Source organism: Oncorhynchus nerka, linkage group LG26, assembly GCF_034236695.1.
Source record: "Oncorhynchus nerka isolate Pitt River linkage group LG26, Oner_Uvic_2.0, whole genome shotgun sequence".
In the NCBI taxonomy this organism is placed as follows: domain Eukaryota; kingdom Metazoa; phylum Chordata; class Actinopteri; order Salmoniformes; family Salmonidae; genus Oncorhynchus; species Oncorhynchus nerka.
Window position 1 is genome coordinate 35,632,283 of NC_088421.1, and position 23,441 is coordinate 35,655,723.

Consider the following 23,441-nt stretch of genomic DNA (forward strand, 5'->3'; position numbering starts at 1 on the left):
TAGTGCCAGATGAATGCTGACAGTTAGACTGACCTATATAGGAGGGGAGCATGGTGGTCATGATTGTATAGTGACAGATGAATGCTGACAGTTAGACTGACCTATATAGGAGGGGAGCATGGTGGTCATGATTGTATAGTGCCAGATGAATGCTGACAGTTAGACTGACCTATATAGGAGGGGAGCATGGTGGTCATGATTGTATAGTGCCAGATGAATGCTGACAGTTAGACTGACCTATATAGGAGGGGAGCATGGTGGTCATGATTGTATAGTGCCAGATGAATGCTGACAGTTAGACTGACCTATATAGGAGGGGAGCATGGTGGTCATGATTGTATAGTGACAGATGAATGCTGACAGTTAGACTGACCTATATAGGAGGGGAGCATGGTGGTCATGATTGTATAGTGACAGATGAATGCTGACAGTTAGACTGACCTATATAGGAGGGGAGCATGGTGGTCATGATTGTATAGTGCCAGATGAATGCTGACAGTTAGACTGACCTATATAGGAGGGGAGCATGGTGGTCATGATTGTATAGTGACAGATGAATGCTGACAGTTAGACTGACCTATATAGGAGGGGAGCATGGTGGTCATGATTGTATAGTGCCAGATGAATGCTGACAGTTAGACTGACCTATATAGGAGGGGAGCATGGTGGTCATGATTGTATAGTGACAGATGAATGCTGACAGTTAGACTGACCTATATAGGAGGGGAGCATGGTGGTCATGATTGTATAGTGACAGATGAATGCTGACAGTTAGACTGACCTATATAGGAGGGGAGCATGGTGGTCATGATTGTATAGTGCCAGATGAATGCTGACAGTTAGACTGACCTATATAGGAGGGGAGCATGGTGGTCATGATTGTATAGTGACAGATGAATGCTGACAGTTAGACTGACCTATATAGGACAGATGAATGCTGGGGAGCATGGTGGTCATGATTGTATAGTGCCAGATGAATGCTGACAGTTAGACTGACCTATATAGGAGGGGAGCATGGTGGTCATGATTGTATAGTGACAGATGAATGCTGACAGTTAGACTGACCTATATAGGAGGGGAGCATGGTGGTCATGATTGTATAGTGCCAGATGAATGCTGACAGTTAGACTGACCTATATAGGAGGGGAGCATGGTGGTCATGATTGTATAGTGACAGATGAATGCTGACAGTTAGACTGACCTATATAGGATGGTGGTCATGATTGTATAGTGGTGGTCATGATTGTATAGGAGGGGAGCATGGTGGTGCCAGTGACAGATGAATGCTGACAGTTAGACTGACCTATATAGGAGGGGAGCATGGTGGTCATGATTGTATAGTGCCAGATGAATGCTGACAGTTAGACTGACCTATATAGGAGGGGGAGCGGTGGTCATGATTGTATAGTGACAGATGAATGCTGACAGTTAGACTGACCTATATAGGAGGGGAGCATGGTGGTCATGATTGTATAGTGACAGATGAATGCTGACAGTTAGACTGACCTATATAGGAGGGGAGCATGGTGGTCATGATTGTATAGTGACAGATGAATGCTGACAGTTAGACTGACCTATATAGGAGGGGAGCATGGTGGTCATGATTGTATAGTGCCAGATGAATGCTGACAGTTAGACTGACCTATATAGGAGGGGAGCATGGTGGTCATGATTGTATAGTGACAGATGAATGCTGACAGTTAGACTGACCTATATAGGAGGGGAGCATGGTGGTCATGATTGTATAGTGCCAGATGAATGCTGACAGTTAGACTGACCTATATAGGAGGGGAGCATGGTGGTCATGATTGTATAGTGACAGATGAATGCTGACAGTTAGACTGACCTATATAGGAGGGGAGCATGGTGGTCATGATTGTATAGTGACAGATGAATGCTGACAGTTAGACTGACCTATATAGGAGGGGAGCATGGTGGTCATGATTGTATAGTGCCAGATGAATGCTGACAGTTAGACTGACCTATATAGGAGGGGAGCATGGTGGTCATGATTGTATAGTGACAGATGAATGCTGACAGTTAGACTGACCTATATAGGAGGGGAGCATGGTGGTCATGATTGTATAGTGCCAGATGAATGCTGACAGTTAGACTGACCTATATAGGAGGGGAGCATGGTGGTCATGATTGTATAGTGACAGATGAATGCTGACAGTTAGACTGACCTATATAGGAGGGGAGCATGGTGGTCATGATTGTATAGTGACAGATGAATGCTGACAGTTAGACTGACCTATATAGGAGGGGAGCATGGTGGTCATGATTGTATAGTGACAGATGAATGCTGACAGTTAGACTGACCTATATAGGAGGGGAGCATGGTGGTCATGATTGTATAGTGACAGATGAATGCTGACAGTTAGACTGACCTATATAGGAGGGGAGCATGGTGGTCATGATTGTATAGTGACAGATGAATGCTGACAGTTAGACTGACCATGATATAGGATGAATGGGAGCATGGTGGTCATGATTGTATAGTGACAGATGAATGCTGACAGTTAGACTGACCTATATAGGAGGGGAGCATGGTGGTCATGATTGTATAGTGACAGATGAATGCTGACAGTTAGACTGACCTATATAGGAGGGGAGCATGGTGGTCATGATTGTATAGTGACAGATGAATGCTGACAGTTAGACTGACCTATATAGGAGGGGAGCATGGTGGTCATGATTGTATAGTGACAGATGAATGCTGACAGTTAGACTGACCTATATAGGAGGGGAGCATGGTGGTCATGATTGTATAGTGACAGATGAATGCTGACAGTTAGACTGACCTATATAGGAGGGGAGCATGGTGGTCATGATTGTATAGTGACAGATGAATGCTGACAGTTAGACTGACCTATATAGGAGGGGAGCATGGTGCATGGTGGTCATGATTGTATAGTGACAGATGAATGCTGACAGTTAGACTGACCTATATAGGAGGGGAGCATGGTGGTCATGATTGTATAGTGACAGATGAATGCTGACAGTTAGACTGACCTATATAGGAGGGGAGCATGGTGGTCATGATTGTATAGTGACAGATGAATGCTGACAGTTAGACTGACCTATATAGGAGGGGAGCATGGTGGTCATGATTGTATAGTGACAGATGAATGCTGACAGTTAGACTGACCTATATAGGAGGGAGCATGGTGGTCATGATTGTATAGTGCCAGATGAATGCTGACAGTTAGACTGACCTATATAGGAGGGGAGCATGGTGGTCATGATTGTATAGTGACAGATGAATGCTGACAGTTAGACTGACCTATATAGGAGGGGAGCATGGTGGTCATGATTGTATAGTGCCAGATGAATGCTGACAGTTAGACTGACCTATATAGGAGGGGAGCATGGTGGTCATGATTGTATAGTGCCAGATGAATGCTGACAGTTAGACTGACCTATATAGGAGGGGAGCATGGTGGTCATGATTGTATAGTGACAGATGAATGCTGACAGTTAGACTGACCTATATAGGAGGGGAGCATGGTGGTCATGATTGTATAGTGACAGATGAATGCTGACAGTTAGACTGACCTATATAGGAGGGGAGCATGGTGGTCATGATTGTATAGTGCCAGATGAATGCTGACAGTTAGACTGACCTATATAGGAGGGAGCATGGTGGTCATGATTGTATAGTGCCAGATGAATGCTGACAGTTAGACTGACCTATATAGGAGGGGAGCATGGTGGTCATGATTGTATAGTGCCAGATGAATGCTGACAGTTAGACTGACCTATATAGGAGGGGAGCATGGTGGTCATGATTGTATAGTGCCAGATGAATGCTGACAGTTAGACTGACCTATATAGGAGGGGAGCATGGTGGTCATGATTGTATAGTGACAGATGAATGCTGACAGTTAGACTGACCATATATGGTGGTATAGGAGTGACAGGGAGCATGGTGGTCATGATTGTATAGTGCCAGATGAATGCTGACAGTTAGACTGACCTATATAGGAGGGGAGCATGGTGGTCATGATTGTATAGTGCCAGATGAATGCTGACAGTTAGACTGACCTATATAGGAGGGGAGCATGGTGGTCATGATTGTATAGTGACAGATGAATGCTGACAGTTAGACTGACCTATATAGGAGGGGAGCATGGTGGTCATGATTGTATAGTGCCAGATGAATGCTGACAGTTAGACTGACCTATATAGGAGGGGAGCATGGTGGTCATGATTGTATAGTGACAGATGAATGCTGACAGTTAGACTGACCTATATAGGAGGGGAGCATGGTGGTCATGATTGTATAGTGCCAGATGAATGCTGACAGTTAGACTGACCTATATAGGAGGGGAGCATGGTGGTCATGATTGTATAGTGACAGATGAATGCTGACAGTTAGACTGACCTATATAGGAGGGGAGCATGGTGGTAGGAGGGGAGCATGGTGGTCATGATTGTATAGTGACAGATGAATGCTGACAGTTAGACTGACCTATATAGGAGGGGTGCATGGTGGTCATGATTGTATAGTGACAGATGAATGCTGACAGTTAGACTGACCTATATAGGAGGGGAGCATGGTGGTCATGATTGTATAGTGACAGATGAATGCTGACAGTTAGACTGACCTATATAGGAGGGGAGCATGGTGGTCATGATTGTATAGTGCCAGATGAATGCTGACAGTTAGACTGACCTATATAGGAGGGGAGCATGGTGGTCATGATTGTATAGTGCCAGATGAATGCTGACAGTTAGACTGACCTATATAGGAGGGGAGCATGGTGGTCATGATTGTATAGTGCCAGATGAATGCTGACAGTTAGACTGACCTATATAGGAGGGGAGCATGGTGGTCATGATTGTATAGTGACAGATGAATGCTGACAGTTAGACTGACCTATATAGGAGGGGAGCATGGTGGTCATGATTGTATAGTGACAGATGAATGCTGACAGTTAGACTGACCTATATAGGAGGGGAGCATGGTGGTCATGATTGTATAGTGCCAGATGAATGCTGACAGTTAGACTGACCTATATAGGAGGGGAGCATGGTGGTCATGATTGTATAGTGCCAGATGAATGCTGACAGTTAGACTGACCTATATAGGAGGGGAGCATGGTGGTCATGATTGTATAGTGCCAGATGAATGCTGACAGTTAGACTGACCTATAGGAGGGGAGCATGGTGGTCATGATTGTATAGTGACAGATGAATGCTGACAGTTAGACTGACCTATATAGGAGGGGAGCATGGTGGTCATGATTGTATAGTGCCAGATGAATGCTGACAGTTAGACTGACCTATATAGGAGGGGAGCATGGTGGTCATGATTGTATAGTGCCAGATGAATGCTGACAGTTAGACTGACCTATATAGGAGGGGAGCATGGTGGTCATGATTGTATAGTGCCAGATGAATGCTGACAGTTAGACTGACCTATATAGGAGGGGATGGTGGTCATGATTGTATAGTGCATGAATGCTGGTCATGATTGTATAGTGCCAGATGAATGCTGACAGTTAGACTGACCTATATAGGAGGGGAGCATGGTGGTCATGATTGTATAGTGACAGATGAATGCTGACAGTTAGACTGACCTATATAGGAGGGGAGCATGGTGGTCATGATTGTATAGTGCCAGATGAATGCTGACAGTTAGACTGACCTATATAGGAGGGGAGCATGGTGGTCATGATTGTATAGTGCCAGATGAATGCTGACAGTTAGACTGACCTATATAGGAGGGGAGCATGGTGGTCATGATTGTATAGTGACAGATGAATGCTGACAGTTAGACTGACCTATATAGGAGGGGAGCATGGTGGTCATGATTGTATAGTGCCAGATGAATGCTGACAGTTAGACTGACCTATATAGGAGGGGAGCATGGTGGTCATGATTGTATAGTGCCAGATGAATGCTGACAGTTAGACTGACCTATATAGGAGGGGAGCATGGTGGTCATGATTGTATAGTGACAGATGAATGCTGACAGTTAGACTGACCTATATAGGAGGGGAGCATGGTGGTCATGATTGTATAGTGCCAGATGAATGCTGACAGTTAGACTGACCTATATAGGAGGGGAGCATGGTGGTCATGATTGTATAGTGCCAGATGAATGCTGACAGTTAGACTGACCTATATAGGAGGGGAGCATGGTGGTCATGATTGTATAGTGCCAGATGAATGCTGACAGTTAGACTGACCTATATAGGAGGGGAGCATGGTGGTCATGATTGTATAGTGACAGATGAATGCTGACAGTTAGACTGACCTATATAGGAGGGGAGCATGGTGGTCATGATTGTATAGTGCCAGATGAATGCTGACAGTTAGACTGACCTATATAGGAGGGGAGCATGGTGGTCATGATTGTATAGTGACAGATGAATGCTGACAGTTAGACTGACCTATATAGGAGGGGAGCATGGTGGTCATGATTGTATAGTGACAGATGAATGCTGACAGTTAGACTGACCTATATAGGAGGGGAGCATGGTGGTCATGATTGTATAGTGACAGATGAATGCTGACAGTTAGACTGACCTATATAGGAGGGGAGCATGGTGGTCATGATTGTATAGTGACAGATGAATGCTGACAGTTAGACTGACCTATATAGGAGGGGAGCATGGTGGTCATGATTGTATAGTGACAGATGAATGCTGACAGTTAGACTGACCTATATAGGAGGGGAGCATGGTGGTCATGATTGTATAGTGACAGATGAATGCTGACAGTTAGACTGGACCTATATAGGAGGGGAGCATGGTGGTCATGATTGTATAGTGACAGATGAATGCTGACAGTTAGACTGACCTATATAGGAGGGGAGCATGGTGGTCATGATTGTATAGTGACAGATGAATGCTGACAGTTAGACTGACCTATATAGGAGGGGAGCATGGTGGTCATGATTGTATAGTGACAGATGAATGCTGACAGTTAGACTGACCTATATAGGAGGGGAGCATGGTGGTCATGATTGTATAGTGACAGATGAATGCTGACAGTTAGACTGACCTATATAGGAGGGGAGCATGGTGGTCATGATTGTATAGTGCCAGATGAATGCTGACAGTTAGACTGACCTATATAGGAGGGGAGCATGGTGGTCATGATTGTATAGTGCCAGATGAATGCTGACAGTTAGACTGACCTATATAGGAGGGGAGCATGGTGGTCATGATTGTATAGTGACAGATGAATGCTGACAGTTAGACTGACCTATATAGGAGGGGAGCATGGTGGTCATGATTGTATAGTGACAGATGAATGCTGACAGTTAGACTGACCTATATAGGAGGGGAGCATGGTGGTCATGATTGTATAGTGACAGATGAATGCTGACAGTTAGACTGACCTATATAGGAGGGGAGCATGGTGGTCATGATTGTATAGTGACAGATGAATGCTGACAGTTAGACTGACCTATATAGGAGGGGAGCATGGTGGTCATGATTGTATAGTGACAGATGAATGCTGACAGTTAGACTGACCTATATAGGAGGGGAGCATGGTGGTCATGATTGTATAGTGACAGATGAATGCTGACAGTTAGACTGACCTATATAGGAGGGGAGCATGGTGGTCATGATTGTATAGTGCCAGATGAATGCTGACAGTTAGACTGACCTATATAGGAGGGGAGCATGGTGGTCATGATTGTATAGTGACAGATGAATGCTGACAGTTAGACTGACCTATATAGGAGGGGAGCATGGTGGTCATGATTGTATAGTGACAGATGAATGCTGACAGTTAGACTGACCTATATAGGAGGGGAGCATGGTGGTCATGATTGTATAGTGACAGATGAATGCTGACAGTTAGACTGACCTATATAGGAGGGGAGCATGGTGGTCATGATTGTATAGTGCCAGATGAATGCTGACAGTTAGACTGACCTATATAGGAGGGGAGCATGGTGGTCATGATTGTATAGTGACAGATGAATGCTGACAGTTAGACTGACCTATATAGGAGGGGAGCATGGTGGTCATGATTGTATAGTGACAGATGAATGCTGACAGTTAGACTGACCTATATAGGAGGGGAGCATGGTGGTCATGATTGTATAGTGCCAGATGAATGCTGACAGTTAGACTGACCTATATAGGAGGGGAGCATGGTGGTCATGATTGTATAGTGACAGATGAATGCTGACAGTTAGACTGACCTATATAGGAGGGGAGCATGGTGGTCATGATTGTATAGTGCCAGATGAATGCTGACAGTTAGACTGACCTATATAGGAGGGGAGCATGGTGGTCATGATTGTATAGTGACAGATGAATGCTGACAGTTAGACTGACCTATATAGGAGGGGAGCATGGTGGTCATGATTGTATAGTGCCAGATGAATGCTGACAGTTAGACTGACCTATATAGGAGGGGAGCATGGTGGTCATGATTGTATAGTGCCAGATGAATGCTGACAGTTAGACTGACCTATATAGGAGGGGAGCATGGTGGTCATGATTGTATAGTGACAGATGAATGCTGACAGTTAGACTGACCTATATAGGAGGGGAGCATGGTGGTCATGATTGTATAGTGACAGATGAATGCTGACAGTTAGACTGACCTATATAGGAGGGGAGCATGGTGGTCATGATTGTATAGTGACAGATGAATGCTGACAGTTAGACTGACCTATATAGGAGGGGAGCATGGTGGTCATGATTGTATAGTGCCAGATGAATGCTGACAGTTAGACTGACCTATATAGGAGGGGAGCATGGTGGTCATGATTGTATAGTGCCAGATGAATGCTGACAGTTAGACTGACCTATATAGGAGGAGGGGAGCATGGTGGTCATGATTGTATAGTGCCAGATGAATGCTGACAGTTAGACTGACCTAGTGCCAGATAGGAGGGGAGCATGGTGGTCATGATTGTATAGTGACAGATGAATGCTGACAGTTAGACTGACCTATATAGGAGGGGAGCATGGTGGTCATGATTGTATAGTGACAGATGAATGCTGACAGTTAGACTGACCTATATAGGAGGGGAGCATGGTGGTCATGATTGTATAGTGACAGATGAATGCTGACAGTTAGACTGACCTATATAGGAGGGGAGCATGGTGGTCATGATTGTATAGTGACAGATGAATGCTGACAGTTAGACTGACCTATATAGGAGGGGAGCATGGTGGTCATGATTGTATAGTGCCAGATGAATGCTGACAGTTAGACTGACCTATATAGGAGGGGAGCATGGTGGTCATGATTGTATAGTGCCAGATGAATGCTGACAGTTAGACTGACCTATATAGGAGGGGAGCATGGTGGTCATGATTGTATAGTGACAGATGAATGCTGACAGTTAGACTGACCTATATAGGAGGGGAGCATGGTGGTCATGATTGTATAGTGACAGATGAATGCTGACAGTTAGACTGACCTATATAGGAGGGGAGCATGGTGGTCATGATTGTATAGTGCCAGATGAATGCTGACAGTTAGACTGACCTATATAGGAGGGGAGCATGGTGGTCATGATTGTATAGTGACAGATGAATGCTGACAGTTAGACTGACCTATATAGGAGGGGAGCATGGTGGTCATGATTGTATAGTGACAGATGAATGCTGACAGTTAGACTGACCTATATAGGAGGGGAGCATGGTGGTCATGATTGTATAGTGCCAGATGAATGCTGACAGTTAGACTGACCTATATAGGAGGGGAGCATGGTGGTCATGATTGTATAGTGACAGATGAATGCTGACAGTTAGACTGACCTATATAGGAGGGGAGCATGGTGGTCATGATTGTATAGTGCCAGATGAATGCTGACAGTTAGACTGACCTATATAGGAGGGGAGCATGGTGGTCATGATTGTATAGTGCCAGATGAATGCTGACAGTTAGACTGACCTATATAGGAGGGGAGCATGGTGGTCATGATTGTATAGTGACAGATGAATGCTGACAGTTAGACTGACCTATATAGGAGGGGAGCATGGTGGTCATGATTGTATAGTGCCAGATGAATGCTGACAGTTAGACTGACCTATATAGGAGGGGAGCATGGTGGTCATGATTGTATAGTGACAGATGAATGCTGACAGTTAGACTGACCTATATAGGAGGGGAGCATGGTGGTCATGATTGTATAGTGACAGATGAATGCTGACAGTTAGACTGACCTATATAGGAGGAGCATGGTGGTCATGATTGTATAGTGCCAGATGAATGCTGACAGTTGTATAGTGACAGATGAATGCTGACAGTTAGACTGACCTATATAGGAGGGAGCATGGTGGTCATGATTGTATAGTGACAGATGAATGCTGACAGTTAGACTGACCTATATAGGAGGGGAGCATGGTGGTCATGATTGTATAGTGCCAGATGAATGCTGACAGTTAGACTGACCTATATAGGAGGGGAGCATGGTGGTCATGATTGTATAGTGCCAGATGAATGCTGACAGTTAGACTGACCTATATAGGAGGGGAGCATGGTGGTCATGATTGTATAGTGACAGATGAATGCTGACAGTTAGACTGACCTATATAGGAGGGGAGCATGGTGGTCATGATTGTATAGTGCCAGATGAATGCTGACAGTTAGACTGACCTATATAGGAGGGGAGCATGGTGGTCATGATTGTATAGTGACAGATGAATGCTGACAGTTATTGACAGATGAATGCTGACCTGACCTATATAGGAGGGGAGCATGGTGGTCATGATTGTATAGTGACAGATGAATGCTGACAGTTAGACTGACCTATATAGGAGGGGAGCATGGTGGTCATGATTGTATAGTGACAGATGAATGCTGACAGTTAGACTGACCTATATAGGAGGGGAGCATGGTGGTCATGATTGTATAGTGCCAGATGAATGCTGACAGTTAGACTGACCTATATAGGAGGGGAGCATGGTGGTCATGATTGTATAGTGCCAGATGAATGCTGACAGTTAGACTGACCTATATAGGAGGGGAGCATGGTGGTCATGATTGTATAGTGACAGATGAATGCTGACAGTTAGACTGACCTATATAGGAGGGGAGCATGGTGGTCATGATTGTATAGTGCCAGATGAATGCTGACAGTTAGACTGACCTATATAGGAGGGGAGCATGGTGGTCATGATTGTATAGTGCCAGATGAATGCTGACAGTTAGACTGACCTATATAGGAGGGGAGCATGGTGGTCATGATTGTATAGTGACAGATGAATGCTGACTGTTATAGGAGACATGGTGGTCCTATTGTACAGATGAATGCTGACAGTTAGACTGCATGCATGGTGGTCATGATTGTATAGTGCCAGATGAATGCTGACAGTTAGACTGACCTATATAGGAGGGGAGCATGGTGGTCATGATTGTATAGTGCCAGATGAATGCTGACAGTTAGACTGACCTATATAGGAGGGGAGCATGGTGGTCATGATTGTATAGTGACAGATGAATGCTGACAGTTAGACTGACCTATATAGGAGGGGAGCATGGTGGTCATGATTGTATAGTGCCAGATGAATGCTGACAGTTAGACTGACCTGTATAGGAGGGGAGCATGGTGGTCATGATTGTATAGTGCCAGATGAATGCTGACAGTTAGACTGACCTATATAGGAGGGGAGCATGGTGGTCATGATTGTATAGTGACAGATGAATGCTGACAGTTAGACTGACCTATATAGGAGGGGAGCATGGTGGTCATGATTGTATAGTGACAGATGAATGCTGACAGTTAGACTGACCTATATAGGAGGGGAGCATGGTGGTCATGATTGTATAGTGACAGATGAATGCTGACAGTTAGACTGACCTATATAGGAGGGGAGCATGGTGGTCATGATTGTATAGTGCCAGATGAATGCTGACAGTTAGACTGACCTATATAGGAGGGGAGCATGGTGGTCATGATTGTATAGTGCCAGATGAATGCTGACAGTTAGACTGACCTATATAGGAGGGGAGCATGGTGGTCATGATTGTATAGTGACAGATGAATGCTGACAGTTAGACTGACCTATATAGGAGGGAGCATGGTGGTCATGATTGTATAGTGCCAGATGAATGCTGACAGTTAGACTGACCTATATAGGAGGGGAGCATGGTGGTCATGATTGTATAGTGCCAGATGAATGCTGACAGTTAGACTGACCTATATAGGAGGGGAGCATGGTGGTCATGATTGTATAGTGACAGATGAATGCTGACAGTTAGACTGACCTATATAGGAGGGGAGCATGGTGGTCATGATTGTATAGTGACAGATGAATGCTGACAGTTAGACTGACCTATATAGGAGGGGAGCATGGTGGTCATGATTGTATAGTGACAGATGAATGCTGACAGTTAGACTGACCTATATAGGAGGGGGCATGGTGGCATGGTAGTCAGATGAATGCTGACAGTTAGACTGTATAGGAGGGGAGCATGGTGGTCAGATTGAATGCAGATGAATGCTGACAGTTAGACTAGGAGGGGACATGGTGGTCATGATTGTATAGTGACAGATATGACAGGAGGGGGAGCATGGTGGTCATGATTGTATAGTGACAGATGAATGCTGACAGTTAGACTGACCTATATAGGAGGGGAGCATGGTGGTCATGATTGTATAGTGCCAGATGAATGCTGACAGTTAGACTGACCTATATAGGAGGAGGGGAGCATGGTGGTCATGATTGTATAGTGCCAGATGAATGCTGACAGTTAGACTGACCTATATAGGAGGGAGCATGGTGGTCATGATTGTATAGTGACAGATGAATGCTGACAGTTAGACTGACCTATATAGGAGGGGAGCATGGTGGTCATGATTGTATAGTGCCAGATGAATGCTGACAGTTAGACTGACCTATATAGGAGGGGAGCATGGTGGTCATGATTGTATAGTGACAGATGAATGCTGACAGTTAGACTGACCTATATAGGAGGGGAGCATGGTGGTCATGATTGTATAGTGACAGATGAATGCTGACAGTTAGACTGACCTATATAGGAGGGGAGCATGGTGGTCATGATTGTATAGTGACCAGATGAATGCTGACAGTTAGACAGATGACCTATATAGGAGGGGAGCATGGTGGTCATGATTGTATAGTGCCAGATGAATGCTGACAGTTAGACTGACCTATATAGGAGGGGAGCATGGTGGTCATGATTGTATAGTGACAGATGAATGCTGACAGTTAGACTGACCTATATAGGAGGGGAGCATGGTGGTCATGATTGTATAGTGCCAGATGAATGCTGACAGTTAGACTGACCTATATAGGAGGGGAGCATGGTGGTCATGATTGTATAGTGACAGATGAATGCTGACAGTTAGACTGACCTATATAGGAGGGGAGCATGGTGGTCATGATTGTATAGTGACAGATGAATGCTGACAGTTAGACTGACCTATATAGGAGGGGAGCATGGTGGTCATGATTGTATAGTGACAGATGAATGCTGACAGTTAGACTGACCTATATAGGAGGGGAGCATGGTGGTCATGATTGTATAGTGACAGATGAATGCTGACAGTTAGACTGACCTATATAGGAGGGGAGCATGGTGGTCATGATTGTATAGTGACAGATGAATGCTGACAGTTAGACTGACCTATATAGGAGGGGAGCATGGTGGTCATGATTGTATAGTGCCAGATGAATGCTGACAGTTAGACTGACCTATATAGGAGGGGAGCATGGTGGTCATGATTGTATAGTGCCAGATGAATGCTGACAGTTAGACTGACCTGAATATAGGAGGGGAGCATGGTGGTCATGATTGTATAGTGACAGATGAATGCTGACAGTTAGACTGACCTATATAGGAGGGGAGCATGGTGGTCATGATTGTATAGTGCCAGATGAATGCTGACAGTTAGACTGACCTATATAGGAGGGGAGCATGGTGGTCATGATTGTATAGTGACAGATGAATGCTGACAGTTAGACTGACCTATATAGGAGGGGAGCATGGTGGTCATGATTGTATAGTGACAGATGAATGCTGACAGTTAGACTGACCTATATAGGAGGGGAGCATGGTGGTCATGATTGTATAGTGACAGATGAATGCTGACAGTTAGACTGATATAGGAGGGGACATGGTGGTCTATATAGGAGGGGAGCATGGTGGTCATGATTGTATAGTGCCAGATGAATGCTGACAGTTAGACTGACCTATATAGGAGGGGAGCATGGTGGTCATGATTGTATAGTGCCAGATGAATGCTGACAGTTAGACTGACCTATATAGGAGGGGAGCATGGTGGTCATGAGTGACAGATGAATGCTGACAGTTAGGTGGTCATGGTGATTGTATAGTGACAGATGAATGCTGACAGTTAGACTGACCTATATAGGAGGGGAGCATGGTGGTCATGATTGTATAGTGCCAGATGAATGCTGACAGTTAGACTGACCTATATAGGAGGGGAGCATGGTGGTCATGATTGTATAGTGACAGATGAATGCTGACAGTTAGACTGACCTATATAGGAGGGGAGCATGGTGGTCATGATTGTATAGTGACAGATGAATGCTGACAGTTAGACTGACCTATATAGGAGGGGAGCATGGTGGTCATGATTGTATAGTGCCAGATGAATGCTGACAGTTAGACTGACCTATATAGGAGGGGAGCATGGTGGTCATGATTGTATAGTGCCAGATGAATGCTGACAGTTAGACTGACCTATATAGGAGGGGAGCATGGTGGTCATGATTGTATAGTGCCAGATGAATGCTGACAGTTAGACTGACCTATATAGGAGGGGAGCATGGTGGTCATGATTGTATAGTGCCAGATGAATGCTGACAGTTAGACTGACCTATATAGGAGGGGAGCATGGTGGTCATGATTGTATAGTGCCAGATGAATGCTGACAGTTAGACTGACCTATATAGGAGGGGAGCATGGTGGTCATGATTGTATAGTGCCAGATGAATGCTGACAGTTAGATGATTGACCTATATAGGAGGGGAGCATGGTGGTCATGATTGTATAGTGCCAGATGAATGCTGACAGTTAGACTGACCTATATAGGAGGGGAGCATGGTGGTCATGATTGTATAGTGCCAGATGAATGCTGACAGTTAGACTGACCTATATAGGAGGGGAGCATGGTGGTCATGATTGTATAGTGCCAGATGAATGCTGACAGTTAGACTGACCTATATAGGAGGGGAGCATGGTGGTCATGATTGTATAGTGCCAGATGAATGCTGACAGTTAGACTGACCTATAGGAGGATGGTGGTCATGGGTATAGTGCCAGATGGTGGTCATGATTGTATAGTGCCAGATGAATGCTGACAGTTAGACTGACCTATATAGGAGGGGAGCATGGTGGTCATGATTGTATAGTGCCAGATGAATGCTGACAGTTAGACTGACCTATATAGGAGGGGAGCATGGTGGTCATGATTGTATAGTGCCAGATGAATGCTGACAGTTAGACTGACCTATATAGGAGGGGAGCATGGTGGTCATGATTGTATAGTGCCAGATGAATGCTGACAGTTAGACTGACCTATATAGGAGGGGAGCATGGTGGTCATGATTGTATAGTGACAGATGAATGCTGACAGTTAGACTGACCTATATAGGAGGGGAGCATGGTGGTCATGATTGTATAGTGCCAGATGAATGCTGACAGTTAGACTGACCTATATAGGAGGGGAGCATGGTGGTCATGATTGTATAGTGCCAGATGAATGCTGACAGTTAGACTGACCTGTATAGGAGGGGAGCATGGTGGTCATGATTGTATAGTGCCAGATGAATGCTGACAGTTAGACTGACCTGTATAGGAGGGGTGCATGGTGGTCATGATTGTATAGTGCCAGATGAATGCTGACAGTTAGACTGACCTATATAGGAGGGGAGCATGGTGGTCATGATTGTATAGTGACAGATGAATGCTGACAGTTAGACTGACCTATATAGGAGGGGAGCATGGTGGTCATGATTGTATAGTGCCAGATGAATGCTGACAGTTAGACTGACCTATATAGGAGGGGAGCATGGTGGTCATGATTGACTTGGTGAGTGAAGAGTAGATTTTCTTCTTCCTCTGGACGGATCTCATTTTTAAGATCTGCTTTCAATTTGTGTTCCTTTTTGACACCAGACAAAATACTATTAGGAATATTAGACTACTTAACATTACACTTTACTAGACCACCATAATTGGAAGGTAGAGCATAGCACAGTACCATCTATGATACAGCTTCACAGATAACATCCAATCAAATGTACATAACACAGTTGTATTTCCACAAACCTCAGTTTTGAGGAATGCCAGCCGAGGAAACATGGTTTCTTCATCATAGCTCTCTAAGAGGATGCTGAAATTATCAATCTTGGCAGAGATAGATTTCTGAGATTTCCTAGAAGACATGATGATAACCATGTTACTCAAGTGGTGTGTCTTTGTCCCAGTAAATGTGTCTGTAAGGCATTGAGAACGTAACTTACTTGAATGTTTTTGAAAATATATTTCTAATGGAATCGCACAGAGAGTTGCTCAGAGAAGCGTTCATGTTTGTTTTTACTCCATTTGTTGACCTGCAGAACCCCTGGCCGTTGCATACAGCTCTCAGGGTCTGGTGGTACCCCCCTCCTCCTTTTCCTTTCTGAAAAAACATCAAATATGATCATCCTATTGTCAGATTGGAGAAAAGATTAGAGTTTTCCTAATTTTATCTTGTTCTTAGAGCAGCTCTGCCTCCATTGGAGAAACAATTGTGATTGTTTAAGTTTTGGCAAGAAATGCATTCCAAGTAATTCCAATTAAATATAGAGTTAGGGTTTGGGGTGGCATATACAAACCAGGGACCATATGTGAGCTTTCATCCAACCAATCACATTTGTTCAAATCAAATTGGCACATGCTTTGTAAACAACAGGTGTAAACTTACAGTGAAATGTTTACTTCTGGGCCAAACAATGCAGAGAGAGGAATAAATAGAAAAATAATAACACAAGGAATATATACACAATCAGTAATGATAACTTCGCTATATACAGCTGAAGTCAGAAGTTTAAATACACTTAGGTTGGAGTCATTAAAACTAGTTTTTCAACCACTCCACTTCAACCACTCTTGTTAACAAACTATAGTTTTGGCAAGTCGGTTAGGACATCTACTTTGTGCATGACACAAGGAAGTTTTCCAACAAATGTTTACAGACAGATTATTTCACTTATAATTCACTGTATCACAATTCCAGTGGGTCAGCAGTTTACATACACTAAGTTGACTGTGCCTTTAAAAAGCTTGGAAAATTCCTGAAAATTATGTCATGGCTTTAGAAGCTTCTGATAGGCTAATTGACAACATTTGAGTCAATTGGAGGTGTACCTGTGGATGTATTTCAAGGCCTACCTTCAAACTCAGTGCCTCTTTGCTTGACATCATGGGAAAATCAAAAGAAATCAGCCAAGACCTCAGAAAAAAATGGTAGACCTCCACAAGTCTGGTTCATCCTTGGGAGCAATTTCCTGAAGGTACCACATTCATCTGGACAAACAATAGTATGCAAGTCTAAACACCATGTGACCACGCAGCCGTCAAACCGCTCAGTAAGGAGACGTGTTCTGTCTCCTAGAGATGAACGTACTTTGGTGCGAAAGTGCAAATCAATCCCAGAACAACAGCAAAGGACCTTGTGAAGATGCTGGAGGAAACAGGTACAAAAGTATCTATATCCACAGTAAAACGAGTCCTATATCGACATAACCTGAAAGGCCGCTCAGCAAGGAAGAAGCCACTGCTCCAAAACCGCAATAAAAAAGCCAGACCATGGTTTGCAACTGCACAAGTGGACAAAGATCATACTTTTTGGAGAAATGTCCTCTGGTCTGATGAAACAAAAATAGAACTGTTTGGCCATAATGACCAAGCCGGAGAACACAATCCCAACTGTGAAGCACGGGGGTAGCAGAATCATGTTGTGGGGGTGCTTTGCTGCAGGAGGGACTGGTGGACTTCACAAAATAGATGGCATAATGAGGGAGGAAAATTATGTGAATATATTGAAGCAACATCTCAAGAGCACAGTCAGGAAGTTAAAGCTTGGTCGCAAATGGGTCTTCCAAATGGACAATGACCCCAAGCATACTTCCAAAGTTGTGGCAAAATGGCTTAAGGACAACAAAGTCAAGGTATTGGAGTTGCCATCACAAAGTCCTGACCTCAATTCTATAGAAAATCTGTGGGCAGAACTGAAAAAGCGTGTGCGAGCAAGGAGGCCTACAAACCTGACTCAGTTACACCAGCTCTGTCAGGAGGAATGGGCCAAAATTCACCCAACTTATTGTGGGAAGCTTGTGGAAGGCTACCCAAAACATTTGACCCAAGTTAAACAATTTAAAGGCAATGCTACCAAATGCTAATTGAGTGTATGTGACCCACTGGGAATGTGATGAAAGAAATAAAAGCTGAAATAAATAATTCTCTCTACTATTATTCTGACATTTCACATTCTTAAAATAAAGTGGTGACCCTAACTGACCTAAGACAGGGAATTCTTACTTGGATTAAATGTCAGGAATTGTGAAAAACTGAGTTTAAATGTATTTGGCTAAGGTGTATGTAAACTTCCGACTTCAACTGTACATGGGGTACCAGTACCATGTCAATATGCAGGGGTACGAGGTAATTGAGGTAGATATATACATATAGGTAGGGATAAAGTGACTAGGTAACAGGATAGATAATAAACAGTAACAGCAGTGCATGCTATGAGTCAAAAGAGACAAGAGTGCAAAAACGGTCAATGTAGATAGTTTGGGTAGGTATTGGTTAACTATTTAACTATTTAGCATACTAACAGATTAACAGACCATTGATCTTGAGAAAGAGCTGCATTTAGAAAAAGGTTGAATAAATTACGCTCAGAACAAGATTGAATAATCTGGGCTCAGAACAAGATTCAATAATCTGGGCTCAGATCAAGATTCAATAAACTGCGCTCAGATCAAGATTCAATAAACTGCGCTCAGATCAAGATTCAATAATCTGGGCTCAGATCAAGATTCAATAAACTGGGCTCAGAACAAGATTCAATAATCTGGGCTCAGAACAAGATTGAATAATCTGGGCTCAGATCAAGATTCAATAAACTGGGCTCAGATCAAGATTCAATAATCTGGGCTCAGATCAAGATTCAATAAACTGGGCTCAGATCAAGATTCAATAATCTGGGCTCAGATCAAGATTCAATAAACTGGGCTCAGATCAAGATTCAATAATCTGGGCTCAGATCAAGATTCAATAAACTGGGCTCAGAACAAGATTCAATAATCTGGGCTCAGAACAAGATTGAATAATCTGGGCTCAGAACAAGATTCAATAATCTGGGCTCAGATCAAGATTCAATAAACTGGGCTCAGATCAAGATTCAATAATCTGGGCTCAGATCAAGATTCAATAAACTGGGCTCAGATCAAGATTCAATAATCTGGGCTCAGATCAAGATTCAATAATCTGGGCTCAGATCAAGATTCAATAAACTGGGCTCAGATCAAGATTCAATAATCTGGGCTCAGATCAAGATTCAATAATCTGGGCTCAGAACAAGATTCAATAATCTGGGCTCAGAACAAGATTCAATAATCTGGGCTCAGAACAAGATTCAATAATCTGGGCTCAGAACAAGATTCAATAATCTGGGCTCAGATCAAGATTCAATAATCTGGGCTCAGAACAAGATTGAATAAACTGGGCTCAGAACAAGATTTAATAAACTGCGCTCAGATCAAGTTTGAAGAAGTAAAACTCCATTGAACCCTGCTAGAACCTTATGGCCCAGCCTAAGGTATCATTGACTTACTGGTGCTATCACTTCCTCCTTGGCTCTTGTCACACATGTCTTCTCTGACTCTAGCACTCCGGCTGAAAGGCACTTGTCAAACTCCATGTGAATGTCTGACATGAACTGGTCAATGTTCTGGAGCTCATCTTCCAGCCTTTGTTCTAGAAGCTTGTGCAATGTTTCTTTTTCGGTCTCCATCTTAAACACAACAGAGAAAAACCAATCCGTAAATTCAGTGAGTTGGTGCTAAGGTAAATTCATCACAAAAGGCTAATGTATTAAAGGCAATACCGATTTGGTGATCTCATGGTTTACCACGTGGACCAGGGAGAGGATCCCATACGCTCCATTCACATAGTCTCTCATCACTTTTTCTGACCTTTGGTCGTTCAGGCTTTTCAGCAGAGCTCTCAGCTCAGGTATCTCTGAAGACAAGATGTCTTTATTAATCTTTCTGTTTATGTAAAATTATCTTTAGGTCAGCAATCATTGTATGAGCAGAGACAGTTGTTGTTAGATTCACATTCAGGGTGAGAATATGACTTTAGAACAATGGATATTATATAATAACAGCTCCAACTCCAATAGATTAGGTGCAAAGAGGTATTTGCAAAGGGTATTTGCAAAGGGTAGGGCACTTGTATTACGTTTGGTTATGTTTAACCTCTGCCATACCCTAACACTTACCCTAATACACATTCATTATACAGTACCTAACAATCTGTTTGCACTTATTCCTTTTGTAGGTTTTGTTGCACAATAACGCAAGTGATCATACCTGTCTCTTCTTGTCTCAGAACGTAGTGATTATCCTTCTGGAATTCTTGAGAACTAACAGTAAACACCTGTATTTCATCTATAATCTGAATATATTTCATAGATGAAGTGACAAAAGATAAACAATACATCAATATAATTAGAAATCAATCATCAGTCAATCATTGCTGAAGTAGCTGAACTGGTTGTTTTGGAGTTACTTGAGGGACTTTTCCAAGCTTTTTGAAGAATACAAAAATTTCCCTATTCAATGAAATTCCGGTCTAAGAATGCTAATGCCATTTTAATGGATTTTATATTATTCTAATTCAAGGGAACACCTTTGTCTTGACAGATAACGTCATTCTAACACGGCCAAGTTGCCATGAACTATCAGTTCATTAGCATTTTTCGCATTTCATGTCCAAATCATCTTAAAGTAAATTTATTGAGCCACACAAGCAATTTGAGATGGTTTGAGATGCTTTGGGATGCTTTGGACATAAAATGCAAAACAATGCATTGGTTTTTTGACACAAAGCTAAAACATTTGGATTGCTGTCTAACCTCATCCATACACTACAAGGCAAGGAAACTATCCATTTAAGTTAAAACTGGACCTTTTTCTGGTTTCAATCAATCTATATATCTGAACCAAAGTTCCTTTATAATTTCTTATTTGGTTAAGAAAATAGAAAATAAAACATCTTACTTCATACGGGTTGCTGTAATTCTCTTGAATTTCCATCTTGGCTTGTTGATTTCGGTGCAATATGCATGCACGTTTCTGCTCCTCTGAATAGTTAGAAGAGTCCTAATTGCATGTGAAATAAGAGGAGACCATGGTTGATATCCATACAGTGACATATTCAATTCTCTATAAACCAACTATTTGTTTATAGTTCTGTAAACAATATATGTGTTATATTTTGTGTAGCTGTACCTCTATGTGAAGGTCTTCATCGTCCATTTCACTGAAATTAGATTTTTTTCTTAATTAGTGATGTATAAGCAGTGAAAATATGTCTATATCTTTGTATTTACAGTGCCTTCAGAAAGTATTCCGACCCCTTGACCTTTTCCACATTTTGTTCATTTACAGCCTTTAATAAATACCAATCAAAAGCTATTTACACACAATACCCCATAATGACAAAGCGAAAACAGGTTTTTAGACATTTTTGCAAATGTTTTAAAATACCTCTATAAAATAGAATACCTTATTTACATAAATATTCCAACTATGAGACTCAAAATTGGGCTCAGCTGCATCCTGTTTCCATTGATCAACATTAAGATGTTTCAACTACTTGATTGGAGTCCACCTTTGGTAAATACATTAAATTGATTGGACATGATTTGGAAAGGCACTGTCTATATTAGGTCCCACAGTTGACAGTGCATGTCAGAGCAAAATCCAAGCCATGAAGTCGAAGGAAATGTCAGTAGAGCTCTGAAACAGGATTGTGCCGAGGCACAGATCTGGCGAAGTGTACGAAAAAATGTATGCAGCATTGAAGGCCCCCAAGAGCACAGTGGCCTCCATTCTTAAATGGAAGAAGATTTGAACCACCAAGACTCTTCCTAGAGCGGGACACCCGGCCAAACTGAGCAAGGGAGGTGACCAAGAACCCGATGGTCACTCTGACAGAGCTCTATAGTTCCTCTGTGGAGATGGAAGAAACTTCCAGAAGGACAACCATCTCTGCAGCACTCCACCAATCAGGCCTTTATGGTAGGGTGGCCAGACGGAAGCCACTCCTTAGTAAAAGGCACATGACAGCCCACTTGGAGTTTGCCAAAAGGCACCTAAAGACTCTCCGACCATGAGAAACAAGATTCTCTGGTCTGATGAAACAAAGATTTAACTCTTTGGCCTGAATGTCAAGCGTCACGTCTGATGGAAACCTGGCACAATCCCTACGGTGAAGCATGGTGGTGGAAGCATCAGGACGAGGCAAAGATGAACGGAGCAAAGTACAGAGAGATCCTTAATGAAAACCTGATCCAAAGCGCTCCAGACCTCAGACTGGGGCGAAGGTTCAACTTCTGACAGTAAAATGACCCTAAGCACACAGCCAATACAATGCAGGAGAGGCTTCAAGACAAGTCTCTGAATGTCCTTGAGGCCAGCCAGAGCCCGGACTTGAACCCAATCGAACATCTCTGGAGAGACCTGAAAATAGCTGTGCAGCAACGCTTCCCATCCAACCTGACAGAGATTGAGAAGATCTTCAGAAAAGAATTGGGGAAATTCCCTAAATACAGGTGTGCCAAGCTTATAGCATCAAACTCAAGAAGACTTGAGGCTGTAATCACTGTCAAAGGTGCTTCAACAAAGTACTGAGTAAAGGTTCTGAAACCATATATAAATGTGATATTTCAGTTCTATACATTTTTTAAATTAGCATTATGAGGTATTGAGTGTAGATTGATGAGGATATATTTTTTTTATTAGACATTTTTGAATATGTCTGTAACCTAACGCAATGTGGAAAAAGTCAAGGGGTCTGAATCATTTCCCAAAGGCATTGTCATTGTATACCATTTTTTTTCAATAATTGCAATATTAAACTGTTAAAGCAGTTTGCAAAATATAAGATGAAAATGTCTCACAGCATATAATTGTCTGGGTTGATGATGTCTGTCTTAGTACAGATGAAGGTGATGTTCTGACACTGTCCACCAGGACCCATATTACTGATGCTGTTGTCCAGTATATTCCATGCATCACTGTCCGCTGCGGCCCGGTCAATGTCAGCCACCACCCACACAGAGGAGCACTTAGTAATGTACTATAAAAAAAACATGGTGTTCAGAAATGTTATTTAGAATGTTGAAACAATTGTAACAGTTGAAATAAAATAAAACATTGGATATAGTGTAAAATATTTGAAGCCAT

The 23,441-nt window shown here is 42.9% G+C and overlaps 1 pseudogene; it reads right to left on the minus strand.

The window, feature by feature from the left end:
• LOC115116905 (nuclear GTPase SLIP-GC-like) overlaps positions 1-23,441 on the minus strand; it is a 54,642-nt pseudogene that overhangs the window by 21,040 nt on the left and 10,161 nt on the right.